The sequence below is a fragment of the Serinus canaria genome, chromosome 5 (assembly GCF_022539315.1).
Source record: "Serinus canaria isolate serCan28SL12 chromosome 5, serCan2020, whole genome shotgun sequence".
NCBI lineage: Eukaryota > Metazoa > Chordata > Aves > Passeriformes > Fringillidae > Serinus > Serinus canaria.
The window spans coordinates 18,671,228-18,689,169 of record NC_066319.1 but is presented as its reverse complement, the minus strand read 5'-3'; the positions used below and the strand labels follow the sequence as shown (position 1 = coordinate 18,689,169).

The 17,942-nt window shown below is 40.5% G+C and overlaps 1 protein-coding gene across 2 annotated transcripts in view; it reads right to left on the bottom strand.

Moving 5' to 3' along the window:
• PDHX (pyruvate dehydrogenase complex component X) overlaps positions 1-17,250 on the bottom strand; it is a 92,944-nt gene extending 75,694 nt beyond the window's left edge. The window contains exon 1 of one of the 2 annotated variants that reach the window (XM_050975753.1): positions 17,148-17,250. The gene's annotated coding sequence lies outside the window, so the exon portion shown is untranslated. Of the gene's footprint in view, positions 1-16,520; positions 16,617-17,147 lie in introns of those variants that run through there. The other variant, XM_050975752.1, reaches the window with a different exon arrangement.
• Between the last annotated feature and the right edge of the window lie 692 nt (positions 17,251-17,942).

Sequence of the window (17,942 nt, the reverse complement as noted above, 5' to 3'; positions counted from 1 at the left end):
TTGCAATGAACAGGGAAGAGTCATTTGTTTATATTCGTGTACACATAATAAGCTGCAGTCCTTGAAAAGAAATTAAAACATATTCAAAAAAGAGGAGAGAATTTGAAGTAATAGATCTAACTAAATTATCATCCTGAAATAATCCAGCTAGTTTATCTTCCTTGGGGTTTTTTGTCAGTCTTTCCTTTGGAGATTTGCAAGACAGTTTTTAGAGCCTAATTAACTTTTTGCATGAAGATGAAGTCCTTTCATTTTGGAGAATTAATCACGCTTAATCTCCAGACACTAGCCATTATAACAAATCTGTCTGTCCACTGTAACAGCAGGATTATGAAAAAATAAATGGAAAGTGACACTCACATTAGCCTGAGAGTGTTTCTGGCAGTCACCAACTGGCTTTTCTAGTAACTATGACTTTAACCCATCATCACTTTTTCATTACAAACACCCGAGCAATGGAGTAGGTTAGGCAGCCAAGCGGCTTTTTCAGGCATTTATTATGTCAGTAATGTTTATGTTTGAAATTATCAAGCCCCTTCTGAGTGAGTTGCTGCCTTAAACACAGGGTTTCATGCTGCCAGCTAGAGACCAGCTGTGTGGGGTGGTTTTAGAGTCAATGTGCTCTGGGCACAGAGGAGTGCAGAGTCGATTGCAAACAGAGGAATCACAAGCACATTTTGGGCTGAATATCCAAAGAATTTTATTCCAGGACTGAAGGTGCTGGAAAAAGTGCTCTCACAAGGGACTTTGCATTGAAAAAAATGTGTGTATCTGTATGAGAAGGCAACTGAGCAAGAATACCAATGCAGTGAAATATGTCTAAGGTGCGGGGGGGGGCAGGGGGTGAAAGGAGGAAGGTGGAGGGGGGTAGAACAAGCTCTCTTAGATAAAAGGATTAAGAACCACAGAAAATATTCCCTTAACCATGCCAAAGAAAAAGAGATACATTGTTGGAGTTTGCACTTCAGCCAGAAGTGCAATCAGTGCTTTGCAGAATTCATGCAGAAATATGGCTGCCTAGGAGAGTATGTGTTCTGGGGTGATTCATATCAGCTAAATAAAGGTAATTAAAGATATAAAGGACTGAAGCAGTAAAAACAGGACTGAGCTATTTAACCAAGTGTGACAGCTTTGCATGACTGATTATTCATGAACAACTCCTAGGTAGTTAAGAAACATAAAATGTGATTCATTATCTCTAGAAAGAAAACAAGCTATTAAGAAATCTAACTTTGTGGTGTTCCTAAAACTAGTATAAATATTTGAATTTCTGTCTATAAAGTTTCTGAAAAACATGAATCACCCATTCATCCACTCACACAAGGCACATATGTAGACATACATCTATTTCTTAGATGGCAGTTAGCAGGTAGGCATGAATATATGCAATGCAAATGCATTTCCCAAAAGCCTTATGCAATTAGTTATTATTTCTACCTAGTTCTTACCATCTATTTTTATGGAGATCAACTCTATCAACTGAGGAATGCTAAATCAGCAGGCCTTTATAAAAGAGAAATGATCCACCATATTATCCTCGGATCAGGCTGAAAGCTCTACTCTTCCCAGGTTTGTAATTGTGCAGCACACTAAATTATGATCATAAAGTGTATTAAAAACTCTTCATTAACTCTTCACATGCAGTAATTGCAGCTCATTTACTTCATTAGTTTGCTGCTAATACTGAGAGCACTGGAAGCACATGTATGTGAGGGGGTTAATGTGAGAACCACTACCACACTATGAATTACCAGCTCATTGCACAGCACCTAGAAAATCCCTAATTAAAGCTCACAAGCTCATAATGAACCAAACATATATAATTCTATGGAACGATCTGTTAACAAAAAAAAAAAAAGCTTACACTAATTCTTGTTTATTCATCTGGGCATCACAGCAGGATAAGAGATAACTGCTCATTTGCACGCCATTTGGGCTTTTTGTTTTTTGGGTTTTTTTTAATTTCCCCTGCACTTTCTTCTGTTAAGCATGACTATTTCTCTTGGTTTGCTGGGACTTTTTTTTAACTGATGAGGTACAGTATATAAATATATATTATAAGGACTCATCCATTTATAAGCATGTTTTATTATGAGCCTGGTTTAAAATTAAACATAAAGCAAACACTAGGAAATTGCTAACAAAGGTATTTGCCATAAAACAATGGTGCTTGACTATTGAGGGCTGTAACTGGATATTGCTACAGTTGCCAGTGCGTTTGCAGTGGAACTATTTGAGTATTAAGTGGAAGGGATTTTCCTGGAATGTCCAGCTGAATCAAACAGTAAATTTCACAGGCTAGCTGAAAACAGTTTTTCTTTAAGGGTAAAACAATGGCACAGCTTCTCCATGTTCACTTTTGGAATTACTGCGTTTTAATTAGGTTTTCCTTCATCCTATGTTACTTCTATTGAAGAAGAAAAATAAGATACTTTATACAAGCACCAAAAAAACACAAAGAAAAGTATCTTGGTTTGAGACCACTAAGCCACCAAAAAAAGCTCCAACCATACCTCTAAACCCCCATCACATTGATTTCTACAGTAGTTTTCCAGCCAATTTTTTTGTGTCAGTATTTCATTAATAATTTATAGCAATCTTTCTACTATTCCTAGGTTGGTTCATTGTATTTTGATTACAACCACAACCTGGAAACTTGTAAGTTTCCAGGAACAAAACAAAGGTTATATTAAAAAAATACTTTATGGCAAATGAATATGGAAATTACTTTTAAAAATGGATTGGCCCTTTACAAGATTATTGCTATATCGGACTCCACTGCCCCTAACTCACTTTTCTTTGCCTCCAATTAACACTTGCAGCTAAAAGAAAAGGACAGATATTGCAAGGAACCTCCAATGTGATGTTCAGCTTTCTCTCCCTTCACTGGCTAAAGTTTTGTTTCTCTTACTACAGCCTGAGGATAAATAGTCATCATAATGGCATATATTCTCATTTTCCTCATGGAAATTTTGTGGAATTTAATGTCTAACCTTTCTGTGAAAACTTTAAAACCCTTATGCAGCTCTGCTACAGCAATATCCCTCTTTATGGATCATTAGGGTAAATTACAACATGCTATGAAAAAAAAAAATTATGTATGACTTGAAAATATTTTTACTGGACTTTGCAGATTTCCTCCCTTCATCTCTTCAAGACCACTTATCCACAGAGATTAAATACAATTTTGAATCTATATCCTTGAATGTAGTAACAGCTGTAACACAGTGTAAATAAAATAAAGGCAGATCTACATCCAGAAAAACACGTGTAGTTATGCAAAACATAAATTAATGTTATGCTGATAGGATTAGATGTGGAAGATACTTGTGGAGGTTGTCTAGGCTGCCTCTCTTTTTGTGAAATTTTTGAACATCTAGAGACAAATGTAGCCAATACCAAGGACAGCATCTGTGGTTTCACGTGGTGCCTGTCACTGGACAAGAGAACATCCTGTTTTCTGAGCACCTGCTCTGCATCATCCTCCAGACCTGCTTTGTTCCAAGAGATCTTGGTAGTACTGGAACAATTAGCCCCAGTGTTGTTACACTGCAACATCGGCAGCCCAGGAGAGGAAGATACACCATGCAAATGATGACCTGAGGACTCGGGAATTTAATATGCAAAAAGACCACATGCAAACTTCAGTGGGAGAGATCCCTGTAATATGGATGAGTGCTGGGTTCAGAGCAAGATGGAGTGATCTTACTGGAATAAGTCATTGCATAAGTGTGGAACATCCTTCTCTGTACTTCTGGATTCAAACAGCCTGGCTCTGAACATGCAGCACTCACCCCAAAATTACTGTGTAGATAGTCACAAATACTCTGGAAGAAAGCCAGTGGTCTGACTTTTAGCTGGAGTCAAGGCATTTAAGCCATATGACATGAATGATTTCATTGCATGATAAAAATTGTTTGTGGCATCTAATAAACTCATTATCTGGTTCATGTAGGCATTCACTGCTGTTATTATTCCTGTGGTTAATAGTAGCAGAGCTAATAACAATCTGCCAGTCTTAGTAGAGACTGGGCTTTGAGAAGAAAAAAATAGGCAGAACAAGTCTCAAAGAATTTATGCTGGAAATAAAATTTCAAAATCTATTTATTTATTTATCTGAGGGGTCATGTGTCACACACTGCTGCCACACACTGTTTTAAGTCAGACTAACATAAAAGAAAAGCAAAAAAGCAGCTTGTTAGTCTCTATCAGCATATGACCTGGAGAGCATACGAAGCTGACACTCTGCCTTTTCACTGCCCCTGTTGCAGAGCAATAACAGACAGACAGGTGTGGCAGCCCATCATGCTGTTAATCTCTTTTATCAGCCCAGCATGAATGCATAGAGCTCATGAATCAGAGTCCAAAGGGTGGATGTGAGACAATTATCTTGTTGCTACCTGTAGAAATGGAGGTGGCATTTCTCCTGTAAAGCAGGACCATTTAATCCACACTGGTCCTTGCCCTCCAGACTACAGGAGCCTCCTTAGCTGGGAAAAAGGAGCAGAATAAATTCAGCAATGCTAGGACAAGGAGCTATCCTCTTGGCAGGGGAAAAGAATCTCAAATTCTCACCATAAAGACAAAAACCACAGTGCTGCAAGCTCAGCAAGGGCTCAGCTAAACAGGCCTGGGGTGCCAAAGGGCCAGGTGGTTTTGTCACCCCTGCTTCCATAAGACTGCAAAGCCCATTCAGTTCTCAGATCCTGCCACTATGTCCCTGCAGGCAAAATAAACCCTGCAGTCCCCAGGACCACTGGACTCCCTCTCTCCTTGCAGACTTCTAGTGGGGAGCAGCCCATCCTAAAACATGCTGGGAACTGCTGGAAAAGTGTGCCAGGGATGTTGTGAAAGTGTAATGGCATAAACAATCAGGCCAGGGGTGTTTCTTCACTGTTCAATTTAGCAGCTCAGATATAACCACTGAGGCCAAACCTATGCAGTTCCCATCAGACCTTCCCAGAATTATGTCCAAGTGCCAGGTCTGTTCAGAATTGACCAAATCCACCTCTGCTGACACCTCATTCTCTTCAGCAGAATTATAGGAACTTGGTCAGATACAAGAAACATTCCTGGCTTGAACTCTCCCAGTTCTTGAGACTTTACAGGAAATATTGAATGGGAAAGAGACCAGATACAGTAAAATCTTTCAGAATTCTCTCTCTCCCCCAGCCTGGGTTAGATGTGCTTTCCGAAGGGCTCCAGACAAAATTTTAACTTTTTGCTTTTTATCATTATTTTTTTGTTTCAGCTTGAAATTAAAACCAAAAAGGGGGAAAAAAAGAGTTTGCTTTTAGAAATAGATGAATACAGAATGCTTGAATGGGTAAAGAAAAAAGGGGATTTTTCTTTAACCAACTTGCCAAAATTAATTTTGCAGTGAAATTATTCTTCCCTCAATTCTGCCTTTCCTTCTTCAATTGAACTTACACTGAAATAACACTCTTAATCCCCAAGAAGCATCAATATTTTTGCTGTAAAGCATTGCACAACTTGTGGTATGGACTAATGCCATGCATTAGCCATGAAGCAAGGTTTGACGTAGCTAAAGAACATCAAGTACAATACCACGTTTTATCAAAACCAAACAGCAGAACAATGCACACAAGGCTCTCACAAATACACCAGACCCATCAGATTTCAATCTGATAAAGTCAATACAGAGAAGAAGTATAGTGTACAGTCTGTCTTTATTAACACAGAAACAGGCACAGCAGTTCCAGTCTCCCTCTGCAGCACACTCTTAACCCAACAGAGAGTGGGACCAGCCTCTTACACTGAAATAGTGGGAGCTGGGAATTTGAAGATCTGTGTTTTTCCACCAGAGCTCTCATCCCTCAGAAAGGCTCTGGAAGGGACTTGCCCTCCCCCAGACAGACAGACCAGGCAGCATTTTGCTTTCCTGGGAGCACCTGTCCAGAGACCTTCAGCAAGGGACTGGCCTCTATCCCCATCTCTGCCTGCAGCTAAAAGGGAGGCAGCCACACTGCCAGTCAGTTTGCTGGCAGGGCCTTAACATCCATCCTATGGCCGACTGTGACTTCATGGGTCCTCCATAGCAAGGAAGAAATAGGCTAAAAAAGAATGTGGGGTGCACCAGAGTGAAAAGGTGGAGAGCAGGAGAGGCTGAGCCCTGGCCATGGGTGTTGAATCAGGGTGTCACAGCAGTGTTCCAGCACAGCCATGCCTCTCCTCCCTGCACTGGCTGTCAGCACCTGGAGCCCCCAGGACACTGGGGGTGCATCCTGAGAGCACAGAGGAGGCAGCACAGTGAGGGCAGACCCCAGCTGCTTTCACCCAGAGCTTGGAGACCTAGCAGTGGTTGCATGGAATGCTGCATGGGCTAATTGCCCAGAGGCTTATCCCATTTCCCAGGAAGGTTTGGCTGTTGGCCACATACACACAATTCAAGTGCCACCAGTACCTGAGCACACCAAATGGAAGCCACCTTGGGTGCAGCTGCATGTCCACCTGGTACATTCTCTTATCACACAGTTTGTCTACCTTGACAAGATAGGAGCATAATTGTCCATGTGCCTTTCATTGCCCAGTATAGGGGCAGAAGATCTGATCAGATGTTTCAGTTGTCTGTCCGGGTGACAAGCAGTACCATGCAAAATTGTGCAAGCCAGTCCAAACACCAGAAGCAACATCACCCTTAAAGCAGAAATCCACCTAATGATGTAAGAGGCTAGCCCTGCTAATTGAGGAGCTCCAACAGCCCTGGGCAGCAGGTGAAAACCACGGGGGATGGATTTCTGCTGCACTGTGTGTTGTGCACGGGCAGTTCAGCAGAGCAGCTGTGCTAATTTTGTGGCCACCCTGCTTCCACAAAAGCCTGTATCCAGCCTGGCTGCTCAGGATGACCCAGGGCACCTCAACACTGCACCCTGTCCTGAGTCACACCTGAGCTGAACTTGTTGGCTCTGGCACAGGGGAAGCCCCTGGACATCACAACAATTTTCTTGAAAACACAGCTCTTACCAGCATTATCACCCTCCTCACTTTTTCTGCTCATTTTTGGGGAAGATGTATGAGATGAACCTTGCAGAAGGCTTGACTGCACTGCATAACCCAGCACAGTCCATGCTGGGGTACAGCATCCCTCCAGTGGGTACCACAGGGTTTGGGTTACACTCCTTAGAGCCCCATCTTCATGGTTTGCGTTCTGGCACATGCCTATGGTGAGTGCTCCTATGGTGGGAGGTGGGATGGAAGGAAAAGCATTGACTCCCAACACTGAAGCTCAAATAACTCACCATTGACACGTTTAATAAAAAGAAATAAATGTCCTCAGTGTTAGGTACATGGTGGTTGAAAATGTTAAGAGTGAAGCTCTAAAGTGAAGATAATTAAAGAAGCAAACACTGCTGAAACTCATGTTGTGACTAGTTTACAGTAGAGCCAGGGTTTTTCTTAGCCCCATAAATATCCTAATTTAGACACCAATCCAAACCTCATTTAATGAGATGTATGGAAATACTGCAAAAAGAGCCTACCAGTGCTCCTGACTTTGGAGAGTTTGAAAGTTATACTGCATGACTGATTTTCCCCACCATGTTTGCTCTTTCAATCATGATTGAAGCCAGATAACACAAAAGGCATGTTCAAAGTTTTTTAAAAGAAAGATTTTCGGAACCATTAATATATGCTGAACCACTTGTTATGAGTGAAGATTTAGTCTCCCTGAAACAGATTTGTTCTATGTAGCAACCAAAATTAATTATTTTCTTAAGTCTCATTTTAAAGGGCAGGGAATGAACATTTTTCATTAAAGAGGAAATTTACAGAGACCATAGGCTGCTCTGATTAATGGCTGGGCTGTCTGGTGTATGTTATGGCTTGGATTGACATGAAGCCATCGTAACTTAGAGTAAACTCAATAGGGACCATAAATGGAAAATGTTTAAAAGGCCATTACATAACTGAACAAATGGGCTGAAAATCTTGTCTGCATGCCTCTCCCACACACATTAGCTGGGGATGACGGTTTCACCCGAGATTGAATCTCATCTGTTGCCGCTATATGTATTGCCAGGCTACAGCAAATATTACTAATCACGTCTAATTATTTTTGAAAGAACAGTGAAGGAAAACAAATATAATCAGATAAACTTGCTCCTTTTGCAACTTCACCAAGTTTGCTCTAGCATCACTATGTGTAAAGTAGACAAGAAAATGTTAGATATTAATAAAATTACCTTTTTTATGTAGAAACAGGAGGGGACACTTACCTGGGCACAAAGCTTTACCTCCCAGGCACTTGGCTTCACACCCACATTTCAAGGTAACCATTGTGTTATGCCACCAGCCACCAATAGAGAAACCAAGCATTTTGCAGCCCACATGGAAGGAAATGCAGGGTCAGAACACAAGGGACTGAGAAAGAAAGCCATCAGCTCTGCCTTCTGCCCAAAGCCGTGCCCTGTCACCTCTGGGAACGGGCATGACTACAGCCTGTAAACCAAGGGAAACAAAGCCACCACAGGAGAAAACTGCAGCTCCTTTTGGCCACCTGATTCACAGCATTGCTGAGCAAGCACTGGGGGACCGGGAGAAGCTTGTGTGACCTACAGGGACTCTGCCATGAGACCAGCCTCCACCAGGCACTGACTCACTGCTGGGATATTGTTCAGAAGCATTGGAAAGGCCATAGAGATCCTAGTGTTATTCCTGGGCAGCTCCCTAGTGACCTGCACTTGCTTTCCCAAGTCTTTCCTCCAAGCCTTGAAAAAAAGCAGTTGTTTGCTGGTATTTTCTTGGGAAAACCTCTCAAATACTTGATCACCTATGTTTATTTATAAAATTCTTCCACTGCTTCAACTACCTCAAAAATTTCACCCATCTGCCAGGTTTTTGTTTAGACTATATTCTTCTATATGATGAACAGAAATGTATGGGATTATCAGAAACAAGCCACAGGAATGTCCTCATCCTGGCGCTGCCTGTGTGGCCTGGGACAGCCCCAGTTCTCCCCTGTGCCAGTATGCAGATCTGCCCTCAGAAAAATATGCTGCTCTTCTCTAGGCCAGGCTCAGTTACATGATGGGTGCTGTGATGATGGTTGTGAGGTGCTCAGTTACCAACAAGCCCATTTAGGGATTTTTTTTAAATTCAAGTATCCAAGTGCATTGCCTGGCATCTCTGTGCACCTCTTGTCAGCTTCTGGGAAGGGTTCAGTGTTTCTCCATCAGTTGCGATGACTGATTCTCCACGTGCCTCTGCATCTTCACTTTACAACAACAAAGTAAATCTGTTATCAGCTAACAATTAAATAAATATTAATCTAATGTGCTTCATATGAATGCAAATAGCTGTTTGTGAGGATTTCTCCCATAACCAACTTGCTATGCCTCTTAAATTTTATTTTTCCTGACATCTTCATTTCACTGACAAATTCAACTAAAATCCACAAAGTTACATCACATCCTAGATTCTGTAAAGAACAGAGAAAACTCTCAGTGAGAGAAGTTCCCAGTTTCTCTGCTACAGTGATTTTATAAAGCTCTCAAAACATGGCTGAACTATTTGGTATGGCAAGAGGCAATCCTATTGATTCATGGTTAACAAATTGCCCTCTTTCGAGAGAATCAAGATCAAAGTGTGCTTTCATTAGAACTTAAAACCTTGAGGGGTGTTGGATAACTGAGCAGTGAGTAATTGGGATAGGGAATCTTTCATCTGCAGCAGTCAGCTCCTATTCACAGCTCATGTTAAGGATCATTAAAACTTCTTGCTGGATGGCACCCATGCAGGACCATCATCCCTGGAGCACCAAGTCAGTGCCTATCAGGGCTGCCATCTCTAGCACCACTGCTCCAGCCCTTCTCCTGTATCCTGCAGTTGAGGAGGAGTGAGGCAGGAGCTGATTTTAAAAGTATCAATAAAATCTACAGAGAATCATAAGCAAAATTTTACTTTAGCAGTTTCTGGAGATAAAACATCTCCTGCCAAAATATCATGGCTGCTTCTAGTCTTGAGCAGGAGAGGACAGAATTATTCACAAGCTATAGATTTTTTTTCTCAGAATGATGAAAACATTCAGAGAGTCTAAGCTGTATCATAACTATAAGCAGATCATTCTGTCACCTTTCCTACATTGCTGAAATCAACAGTCTACCCACAAAGAGAAACAGCAGTTCTTTGAGATTGAGATTTTATATTTTTGTGATAGTTCTGCTTTCTTTCAGCTTTTTTATTCTTTTCATTGAACTTTAGGAATTTCTGTAACTTTTTTCCCCCCAAGAGTGAGCACATGCAAATTATTTTTCTGCTCTATTTCCCTCATTAGTAATATCTAACTCTGCAGGCCTGTGTATTTAAATCCACACCTATAGCATAGCTTGTGGTCAAGATGCCAACTCTTCTTTCACATACATTTAATTTCCTGGGATGAAATGCTGATTCAAGTGGACTTAATAAAGAAGTAAATAATTTAAGCATGGAAATGAAGCTGTTACATGTGAGAGATCTTCTGCAGGCATCTCACCAGTGCATACCAATGGTGCAGTTTAATCTCTATATCTTGTTTGGTCTGATTAGGCATATCCCAGTTCCTATTAGGCATCAGGAAGAGAGCAAGTTATCCTCAGAAGATAGCAGCATGAGACTGAGTCCTTGATTCCTGATATATCCAAGCCCAACATCATTGCATGTACCCAAGGACGACAGAACCAAGTGCCAAATCCATTTTGCTGTGGTCTGGCAAGCACAGGAAGATGTTTCCCTCTTGTTAACTCTTGGGTCATCGTCTCTCTTTTGATTTTGCACTGGAATTCTCTAAATGCCAAGGTAGAGAGAGCCTTGTTCTAGGTAACAGAATTAACTTAGTAGTGCTAAGTAAATTAGTCATTAGCACTTATCTGTTGTTGCTACAAACTAATCTGATCTGACACCACAGCCAGCATAGGCTTGCTCTTTCTTTGCATAGGATTTTTACTCTTCCTGCAGTGTTGTGCAGAGCGTGCTGCTGACCTGCAGGGTTTGTCTGCTGACTCTCCCAACACAAGCATTGCAAATCCTGCGAGTCCCAAACCCACATGCAAACAAAAATTGTTCATTCACTACAGAGGATCCTCAGATAACTGATCTTGGTAGGCTGCAGACAGGCTTTTGTTACTACCTTCTTACACAGCAAGTATCACTCAGCTTAGAAGAGCGACACTAATGCATTTTGTTTCTATCAGCTGCATTTTGGATGGCCAGATCTCCTTTCCTTGGTGCTTTGTTGAGAGTGATATGGAAGTTCAATGGTAAGATTTCTCAGCTTTTCTCTCTAGCTGAGAACTCAGCTGAAGACTAAAACTGGAGTGTGAAACCAGAGAACAAAACTATTGCAAAAGAGATGATCTACACATGAAAGGAAAAAAAAAAAAAAAAAAAGCACAAACTCCTTTAACTTGTTCTGTTTCTTTTGAAACCAATTCCACATATTCACCTTTCACTGGGTGTCTACCACTGGTCAACAAGAAAAATGGGATTGGCTAAAAGTTTCAGTTTTCATGAAACAAAAGCCAACTAGGCAGGCTGATTAAATGGATGGTTGATCTTTTCTGTTAAACCAGAAATGTCTATGTTACATTTCATTTTTTAAAGTTAAGAATTTTTTTCTAACAAAAAAACAAAACCCATTTAACCTTATTTTCTAACACGTTCAGCAAAAGCATTCCACTAGAAACGAGAGCACTTCCTGACAGCTAAATGAAAGGAAAGAACAACCCCAGCACAGGGCAGCTGCTTGTATCTGGCAGATGCATTTGGATTCAGGATCTATTCATATGTCATTGAGGAAGTTGATTCAGCTCAAGTCCACACAGGCATGTACATAAACATCTCAAAAACACCAACTAGAGACTGCCATTCTTTTGTGTCTAGAAATGGTATGAGGATTACTGTACTTCTGTTTCTGACAAAAATATTTTGAAGACAGGATTGAAAGGTATTTTAGGATCCAGCGCCAGGCTGGGTGATGAAATTGTGTGATATGCATACAGGACATTATTTGTTGCACCTTTTTGTAGATAGGAGGGCAGTTATCTGCAGCACACGATGCTGCCAGTGTAGCAGCATAGACCAATCTAGGTTAATGCTCTCCACAACGTAATGAGAACAGCATCCTCTCAATTTCTTTTAACATTTGAACTTTCATTATCACTCACCTGCAGGGAAGCAGTACACAATAAACAATTACCTAGCAGGTTAGAAAGGTGAGGCTCAAACATGACTCAGAGTAGGTCATTGTGAGCTGTTCTCCCACTTGTCCTCTGCAGTCAGTTTGAATACTGCACATATTTTAATTAAAGGTTTGTCCACGTGCTACTCTTCTGTCCAAGAAATGTTCATAATTTCTTGCAAAATATAGGAAAATGGACCAAATACAAAAGTGAAATCCTAACAAAAGCCAATTTTATGAGCTGTCAATGCATGTTTCTTGGTCAAAAGATTTTGAAAAAATATTTTTTTCATGGAGACATTTATGTTTCATCGGTGCTTACATGATTCATGAAGACATATTGCAGAGTCATAAAAAGCCGAGCTGGAAAAGATCTAAGATGATACCAGCTCATCCCTCACCCAAAAGAAAGATCATCTGCACTTATGTAATTCCCTAAGATGTTGGTCTAACTTGTTCTTACAAATGTCTGCTGCTGGGATTCCTATCCACAGCATCACAAATCTCTTGTGTACATGTAACCCAAATTTCATTCAGTATAATTTTTGCTTGTTATTTCTCTTTTTGTCTCACTAGTAATGGGGGAAGATTCATCTTTTTTTCTCTCACAACTTTTTACATGTTTGAAGACTGCTACCATCCTTCTGTAAAATAACCCTGGTTTTCCAAACTTTCTTTATAAAACATCTTTATTAGCTCTCCAGTCCTTCTTGCTGCACTACCAGGCAACAGGGTTTTTTTGGGGTTTTATTTTTTTTTTAACTTTAACAGAAGTATGGTGTCCAAAGCTGAATATACTGCTGTATCTAATGCTAGTCCCACTTCTGCTGAGTAGGCTGGAAGGGCAATGTTGTTATCTCACAGCTGTCACACCTATTTATATGTTCTCATCTATTTTTTTTCACAGCAGCATGGCACTGCCAACTTGTTTATAACCGTGATCCACTGCAACACTGCATTCCTTCTTTTTACAAAGCAACCATCCAATAAGTCATTTACCACCTCATATTTGTGCAACTTGAACATTTGTGCAACATATTGAGCCATTGCTCTTGCTTTTGTTTGTCTGGAATGGCCTTTTACTTACTTATCACTTCTCTAGTGTATCATCCTTGTCCTGAATTTTCACCCTTTCCTTCACAGGCTGGCTGGCGTGACCTACAAACTCAGCAAACTGACTCTGTTTTTTCATAAGCAAAGTCATTAATGAAAATACTGAATAGTACTTGGCCCATGAAAGATCACAGTGGAGTCACATTTAATTCAACTCAGTTTGACAGTGAATCACTAATAGCCACTCCTTGAGTACAATTTTGCAACTAGTTTGAGCACAGTTTAGAGTAATTTCATTGGGATCCTGTTTTTATACTTTGTTTATGAAGTATCTCTGAAGCAGTCAAAAGCCTAGCACAGTAAACCCAACATGTTCTCTTTCCTGTTTATAAAGAAATCAGCCTATCACACTAACACAGCATAAAAGTGGTTGGGATTGTGCTTGGAAATGCATTGTGGCTTTACACGTGTTTTGCATACAGAGTACAGGTAGAAATTTTGGAGAAGGTGCAGTTACACTTTCTGACCTACATTTGACTTGGTCCTCTTCTCCTCACCATGCCCTTTTACAGTTTCTGTTTACCATCGCTCTGATTTTCTTCTTGGAACACCCTGTTAACTCAAAGATCGCCTCTAACACCTTCCTAAACCATTTGAACATATTTTGGAAAGACCTGCTGATGTGAAACATTCAGTTCATATTCTTTAAGCATTCCATTCTGAGGTGTCATTTCTTTTTTCTGTTCTTAATTTTTGTGGGCATGCTGATCAGGAGTCCAACCAAATTTCCAGGGGGAAAGTTTCAAAAGTCTCTCACTAGTCAGATGGGTACAAAGAAAATGAAAAAAAAAATTAAAAATCTATTCCAAACTAAAAAATCGGGGGTTTTTATTTTGTAGTATATTTTTTAAAAACTTCAAGACTTTTTTTAAAAATAGTATGTTAAAATTTTAGAAGTCATAAGTCATGGTTGCTTTTACTTATTTGCAACATGCCTTCTGGATAAAAAATAGGCATAAAACCAACCCAACACAAAAAACACTGATTAATTTAAGAACCTAGTATTTCTTTTTTTTTTTTTTTTTCCCTGAGACATGCATCAAGAAAAACCTTACTAGCAGAAATTTTCCACTTTCATACCATGCTCAGTACCTAGGTTATAGTTTCTACATGGTGAAATAAAACTGACAGGCCCAAAGCAGAGTTAAAAATTTATGAGAAAAAAACTCCAGAGACCATTACCTGAGCTGTCTCATCTGTGGGTTATACTGGCTCCCTGTGGCAAACTATTGCTTTCCCCACATTAGAGCAGCAAATAAAGCTGTATAATAAAACAAAAGGCATTGCAGAAATAGTATTTTCAAACATATCACACTCCAGAAATAATTCAGCAAGAATAGGTGTTGCAGCTGCATCTCCCACACAGACATTTGTCATAAGCTAGCTTTGTGCTTCAGCTGCAATCACCTGAAGCACTGAGAAAGATTTGTGTCTTGATACAACATGGCACAGTGATGAACTGCAGAGCCTCTGTCTGGAATGGTTGGCACCATCCACTACAAGATCCCTCCAAGTGACTGAAACCAAAACAGTTCTTTTTATATTCCTGTGCACACAACAAAGTCCTTTAATAAGTAAGCACATAGCACGTCACAGAGGTATGAGCACATGACCTGTTTATCAAAAGCAGAATTTAGAAGAAACACATTTACAATTACACTAAAGGAGAGAAGAATGAAGCCTCCAACTCCATTTTCTGAAAACAATAGCCAGAGGAAAAACAAAATCAGCCTTTGCCAGTGAGAAAATGAGAAATCACTTCACATCCTGAAGTGATTGGCAAGTTTGGACTCCAATATATAGGAGAATTTCTCTGGGAACCCACTCATGTATGAACACAGGTGACACAGGGGTCATGGGTACATTTCCACATTCAGGTAACAATCCAGGTCATAGCTAGGATTTATGCTTTATTGCATTTGGTAGATAAAAACCAGCATAATCCAGAACATCTCAAGATAGGCATTGAGAGTTCAAGCTTTACCCTCTCAATGCTATCCCTTTCCATTGCAGTGGAAAGGGATAGCATTAAGAAAGACATCTACCTGCCTTTTCACTGGGACATCGCAGGAAAAGGAGGATGGCCACTGTTACTGCAGTATCTTGGCCTCCCCAGCTGTAAAGGGATCCACCTTCTGCTACCCAAACATTTGGGCCATAGACCTCTTAGTACCTCAAGCAGGATATAAAAGGACACTTGTAGCTGTCTTGCTCCAAATAAACCCATAAACTTTCTTGGAGTCATATTTTCTTTCCTAACTTTTCCTGGAAGGAAGCAGCAGCATCTACTCCTCACAGGGCAGTTCCCATCTCCCTGTGTCCTCCACCTGAGGCAGAGAAGCATTGCAGTCTCCACATCACCTCTGTGTCCATGCTTTTGTGTCCAGAACAGATGTCTGGCCTGGACACCACATCCAAAACCAAATGTCTGGTTGCTGCTCAGCATTAGGTAGGAGATGCATTTTTCTACTTCACTCCTTTGGGCAGATTTGTAAGCCTGGGAATAATCTAGCCAAAATAAACTAATTTTCTGCAACCAAGCCTTTGCAGGGGTGTGATGATCCACTTCACTTGTGGCTTCTTAGGGTTTTTTTATCAACTGAGCATTTTCAATGGGCTGAGGAAAGAAGGTGTGGGAACTGGCAGAGGAACTGAGCTGTGTGGGTTGATTACAGGGTATTTTTTAAAAAACATTATATTTACTAGCATATCACATGAGCACAAATAGTCCAATCCCAAAAGTTTAAAACTGAAAAAATACATAACAGGTCACAGCTATCCTATCCTGCTGGCACCAGTTTGCTATCTTCAATTTATTTTCCATCTTGGTTTTTCATGGATAGGTGATTGCTCACTGCCTCTGAAAACCAGGCCCTACTGGCGCTCAGTGATGGGGCCTCAACCTCTTCTCTTAGGAGAGATGAGGTAATTGTTCTCAGATATTAACAGGCAAATGCAGCATCCAGAGTTCAAAAGGACTTGATGCATCACACTGCAATTTCAGGCATAGCAGTTATAATAGTTTTTAATTCTGATTGTGTACTGCAGCATAGTGAGCATGGAGCAGCTCTGCAGACCAAGCACCTGCAGTTACTCATCCTGCCCTTCAGAAGGACAAGTTTCACAATCAAGAAGTTATTCCCAAAATTCATCTTTGCAGTTTCTCTTTTAAAAATTATATTCCACCCCTTACTGCTCTTTATCTTGGTGATACAAATAAAAAACACCAACATACCCCCAAGCCATCAGTAGTTTTGATTCCTTTTCTTCCCTCACTCCTCAGGCATGGATGTCAGACCTTCAGAGAGAGATCCTTGTGACTCATGTGACTTCCTCACCATCCTGTGAAAACACTCACTAGTAGGAGGTATCTATCTTTCTCAAACAAATACCCTGTGTTACTGACTCCCCAGAGAACTTGGCTGTGTTGCTGGGCAGAGGAAGTCTGCAATACCCCTGGATTGCCACATTTAGTGTTAAAAGAGTTTCATGCCCCAATCTCACTAGACCCTGGAGATTTGTGCTTTGCTAAGCACACAAAAACACTCTTAAGGCCAGAGAAACATCATCATAAAACAAAAAATTATCTCATTAACATCCAAAATTCAAAGAAAGGTGTTGTTAATTTAGATATTTATACACTTTCTAGATTCTCACATGCACAGAAAGTTTCTCCATGAAGCAGGTGATCACTTGAGGTTTCACAAATTGGCTTACACTGATCTAACTGAAAGAGTTGCTAAAGAGATAGGAAGTCATCTCCCACTCCTGTTCCCCTGACTGCAGGTTTCCAATTGCTCCCTTGAGTTGGGACTAGTGATCCTGTAGCCTCAGCATATGGAGATCTAACAAAAAGACTTACCCTTTTTCATTTCAGAATAACTTCTGGATCTAGCAGTGCTGGTACAAACGCTAAGCAACAAACAGGCACAGAGAAACAAGACGAGGGAGCCAGAGCTGCCCTTTCAGCAGGATTTCAAGTCAGCTTGAACAGGCTGTGGCTATTATCTGCAATCAAGCTCAAGGTGTTTCACATGGGGGATGAGCTGGGACATATGTTTGTGATAAGGCTCAATTTCCAGCCTTGCCTTCCCCTAGCTGAGGAAAGGCTTGCTGGTGAACACCCCTTTTTGGGGTGGGGGATCTGCTTAAAGCCTCTGTTCCCAGTAACTCTTAACCTTGATATCCAAACAAAATACCAGTTTTTAATAGCTCTCCCACAGTGTTGCTGGCTTTTACAGTGTGACTTCTTTTTCTGAAACATAAAGAGTCTTTAAACATGCTGATGACCCTTGGGCGTAGCTGCATGGAGTTATTATCTTGTGAAACCATTTATTTAAGGTGACAGCAAAGCTTATTAGCTGGCTTTGTTCTTAACCTGAGTATAAACAAATGGGTTATCCATGCATAGTGAATTAAATTCTTTCTACTCACCAGAAAAAAAAAAAAAGTTTTAACACCACCACATAATTTTTCATTGTGTGTGTATTTAAAAATTACATCAGATGAAAAGTCTGGGGAAGTAGGAGGGCAAAGTGCATGTGTATGTCAGTGGCAGCAAAGCAAAAAATTGGATTAGCTTTATCATCTAATGCTAAACTTTCTTGAAAGTAAATATAACTTTTATTAACCCTTCACCTCCAAACCTATGGAAAAA